Genomic DNA, 4,548 nt, shown 5'->3' on the forward strand with positions numbered 1-4,548 from the left:
AAAAATTTATTTATTTTATTTATTTATTTTTGGCTGCGTTGGGTCTTTGTTGCTGCGCGTGGGCTTTCTCTAGTTGCGGCAAGCGGGGGCTACTCTTCGTTGCTGTGTGTGGGCTTCTCATTGTGGTGGCTTCTCTTGTTGCAGAGCACGGGCTCTAGGCGTGTGGGCTTCAGTAGTTGTGGCACACAGGCTCAGTAGTTGTGACACATAGGCTTAGTTGCTCCGCGGCATGTGGGATCTTCCCGGACCAGGGATCAAACACGTGTGGCCTGCATTGGCAGGCGGATTCTTAACCACTGTGCCACCAGGGAAGTCCTATATCAGGGTTTCTGAAATATTAAAAATAGCCCTGGGGAAATTTTTAGTGTGGATAAGGCTGATTTCCTAATTCTGAAGGGTGAACAGAGAGCACATTTTTTTTCTAACCTTGTGACCCCTACACAAAGATCACAGACCCCATAATACAAATAAAAGCAAGATTTATGCCACTTCTCATAGACCTTCAGACCCAGAGGCAATAACAAAACAAAACAAAACAAAACAAAAAAATGGTAGCAAGTGTTGACAAGGACTTGGAGAAATATGAACCTTCATAAACTGCTGGTGGGAATGTAAGTGATGTTGCTTCTTTGGAAAAAAGTTTGCTAGTTCCTCAAGAAATTAAACAGTTGCTGTACATCTGAAACTAAGACAACATTGTTAACTATACTCCAATACAAAATAAAAATTTTTTAAAAAAGAGTTACTATATGACCCAGAAATTGTATACTTTAAAAGGGTGGGGCTTCCCTGGTGGCGCAGTGGTTGCGCGTCCGCCTGCCGATGCAGTTTCCAACCCATGTCTGTGCTCTATCCATGAATCTCCCATCTCCAAAGGCAACCACTTTCAACAGTCTCTTGTGCATCCTTTGCCAAAAACCTAGATATCTATGGATATATAGATATCTATAGATATAGATGTATGTGAGGCCCGCGTACCACAAAAAAAAATAAAATAAAATAAAATAAAATAAAAAAAAATAAAAAAAATAATAAAAGGGTGAATTTAATTGTATGTTATTGTACCTCAATAATAAAAACAAGGTTTCCAACCCATCTCTGTGCTCTATCCCTATCCATGAATCTCCCATCTCCAAAGGCAACCACTTTCAACAGTCTCTTGTGCATCCTTTGCCAAAAACCTAGATATCTATGGATATATAGATATCTATAGATATAGATGTATAGGTACATAGATTTGCAAAGGTGTAATTTAAAAATTCTATTCAAAGGAATATTTTTCTGGATATTTCATATAAATGAATCCTGCAGTTGGTGATCTTTTGTGTCTGGCTTCTTTTATTTAGCATAATGTCTTCAAGGTTCATCCATGCTATAGCATGTATCAGAATTTCATATCTTTTTTTAACTGAAGTATAGTTGATGTACAATATTATATGTTATAGGTGTACAATATAGTGATTCACAATTTTTAAAAATTAGAATTTCATTTCATTTCTTTTAATGTCCAAATAATATTCCATTTTATGGATATACAACATTTTGCTCATTCATTCATCAGTTGATAGACATTTGGGTTATTTCCACTCTTTGGCTGTTATGAATGATGCTGATATGAATATTTGTGTACAGGTTTTTATATGGACATATGTTTTCAATTCTCTTGAGTGTATAACTAAGAGTGGTAACTCTATATTTACTATTTCCTGGAACCACCAAACTGTTTTCCGAAGTGGCTGCATCATTTTACAACCCCACTAGCAATGTATAAGGGTTTCTCCATATTCTTGTCAACACTTTTTATTGTCTTCCTTTTTTATTTCCATTGCCTTACTGGTTGTGAAGTGGTATCTCATCATGATTTTGAGTTCACTAATGACTAACGATGTTGAGCATCTTTTCATATGTATATTGTTTATTTGTATATCTTCTTTGGAGAAATGTCCATTTAACTCCTTTACCCACTTTTTTTTTTTTTTTTTTTGCGGTACGCGGGCCTCTCCCTGTTGTGGCCTCTCCCGTTGCGGAGCACAGGCTCCGGACGCGCAGGCTCAGTAGTTGTGGCTCACGGGCCTAGTTGCTCTGCGGCATGTGGGATCTTCCCAGACCAGGGCTCGAACCCGTGTCGCCTGCATTGGCAGGCAGATTCTCAACCACTGCGCCACCAGGGAAGCCCTATGTTCTTACTTTTAAATGCTAATTTGGCTAAGTATAAATTCTAGTTTGCTAGATATTTACTCTCAGACATTTAAAAATATTATTCCTTGATACAGAGAAGATTAGCATGGCCCCTGTGCAAGGATGACACGCAAATACGTGAAGCGTTCCATATTTTTATGACCCTAGAAGGCAGAAGCACCAAAGTCAGCTCGGGGTCTTGGGAGCTGTAGTCAGCTGGGTCAGAAGGGACCCCGGGTGTCTGTGCTGCAGCTGTCTGTGGGGAAGGGATGTCATTAATTCAGATGTAAAACTTCTACAACTCTGGGCTGGCCGAGTTACCCTCATTCTATCTATGAAAAAAATTTGCTAAAGCAAATTAATGCTATGAACAAAAATTACAGGGAACCAGCTTAACCAATTTAAGAGAACAAACTTTCCAAGTACTTTAAGTAGGCACCAGTTGTTTGCAAACCATGTGCTAATATGCGAGTGACTTGTTTATTAAAGGAGGCCCATGGGGCCTCTTACTGGCAATCCTTTGCTTTGAGTTACAGTATATATGTGAATGGTAGAAAGTGGCATCTTTCTAGGGTTACTCTATCAGGTGTTTGGGGGTTTTGTAGTTCCCATTCTAATTCTCCTGCACACCTACTCTCTCTCTCAACCCATTCTCCCTTCTGTCCCCCACTCCCTTGACAGAGCAGGATAGATGGATCCTGGAATGGGATTTCCCAAAGCCTCTGCCCAGGCTGTCTGAAAACCTTCCCCAGCCAGCCTGGTCCAGGCAGGGACTCCTTGGGTCCTGACTGTGCAGGTGCCAGGAGGGTGGGACGAGGTGTGTACACCTGCACACAGGTGAGTGGGCGTCCTTTCCGCCCTGTCCCCATGGGGCGCCGGGGCTCTTGGGGTTCAACACTGCTCAGCAGTGGAGGAGGTTTCTCAACTGCTTGTCCCAGATGTGTCTTTAGTGTCGTGTAAGAAGTTTGAAAGTTATATTTATTTTGTCGGTTTTTTTGATTGCACAAAACACTAAGTCTGAGAGGCTGCATTCTGTTTCTCCTTTAAAGCTTTGCCTTCTTTCTGAACTTCCTTTTCCACCCAATGGAAAAAGCCCAGATGGAGCTCTGGCCACTGCCACCGCCCCCCGCACCGCCCCTCCTCCCCGCCTCGCACCAGGGACCCTTTCCATGGTTAACTGTATTTAGCATTGAGTTTCTCTGCGTCCGGTCAACCCCCGTGTGTATATAACCCAGGCCGTTGCTTGGGAAGAAGCAGGGTGCTCACCCCCTGCCAGTGCCTTTTTCTGGAGGAGAGAACTCCTCTGAGCGTTCTCCTTCCTTCTGCACCCCTCTCCCCAGTACACCTTTGGAGAAAACCGAGCTGTTACAAACCCCTGCACAGTGCCTGTCCAACAGACTGCAGGTGCTCTGTACTTAACTGAATAAAGGCCCTGGAGACCACGGTGAAAAAAAAATATATATATATATTATTCCTTTGTCATCTAGCTTACATTAATCATAGAAGGTAAGGATTCATGTCATTCACTTCTGGACAATCCTCAGCCACTATCTCTTGGCCTCTTTTTATTCTATTTTCTCCTTACAGAACGCCAATTCGATGAATATTAGTCCTACTCATTCTGATTATCATGTCCCTTAATTTTTCCTTCATATTTTCCATATTTCTGTCTCTCTCTACTACATTCTGTGTAATTTTTTAATTTTTTTGCGTTACGCGGCCTCTTACTGTTGTGGCCTCTCCCGTTGCGGAGCACAGGCTCCGGACGTGCAGGCTCAGCGGCCATGGCTCACCGGCCTAGCCGCTCCGCGGCATGTGGGCTCTTCCCGGACCGCGGGACACGAGCCCGTGTCCCCTGCCTCGGCAGGCGGACTCTCAACCACTGCGCCACCAGGGAAGCCCGTCTGTGTAATTTTTTAGATTTTTTTTCTTTTTTAGTTCACCAATTTTGTCTTCCATTCTATCTAAATCTCTGTTTAACTTGCCCATTTAGTTTTTAACTGTGACTATTATGGCTTTCATTTTTAGATGTTCAATTTGATTTGTTTTTCAAAGCTCCTTCATCTTTTTTTGGTAGCATATGGTCCTTTTCTCATGTTTTCAGTTTCTTCCTAGTTTTTTTTAAACATTAAAAAAAAGTTTTTTTTTTCTCTGTACCTAATAATTCTATTATCAGAGTTGGAAAGCCTCTTATGCAGCTATTTATTGGGTCTGCTGACATTTGTTCATGGAGATTTTTTTCTATGTTTTTTTAGATTTTGTGTGTGTGTTTTTTGGCCGCGCCTTGCAGCTTGTGCGGGATCTTAGTTCCCCAACCAGGGATTGAACCCTGAGCTCGTAGTCCTAACCACTGGACCTCCAGGGAATTCC

General features: G+C 42.1%; 1 long non-coding RNA gene and 1 pseudogene across 2 annotated transcripts in view; both read left to right on the forward strand.

Annotated features, from left to right (window-relative positions):
* The window catches only part of LOC114486282 (uncharacterized), a 25,899-nt gene that overhangs the window by 8,942 nt on the left and 12,409 nt on the right, over positions 1–4,548 (forward strand). The window lies entirely within an intron of this gene.
* On the forward strand, positions 2,222–2,336 carry LOC112067232 (uncharacterized; annotated as a pseudogene).

The sequence above is a fragment of the Physeter macrocephalus genome, chromosome 5 (assembly GCF_002837175.3).
Source record: "Physeter macrocephalus isolate SW-GA chromosome 5, ASM283717v5, whole genome shotgun sequence".
Classification (NCBI taxonomy): domain Eukaryota; kingdom Metazoa; phylum Chordata; class Mammalia; order Artiodactyla; family Physeteridae; genus Physeter; species Physeter macrocephalus.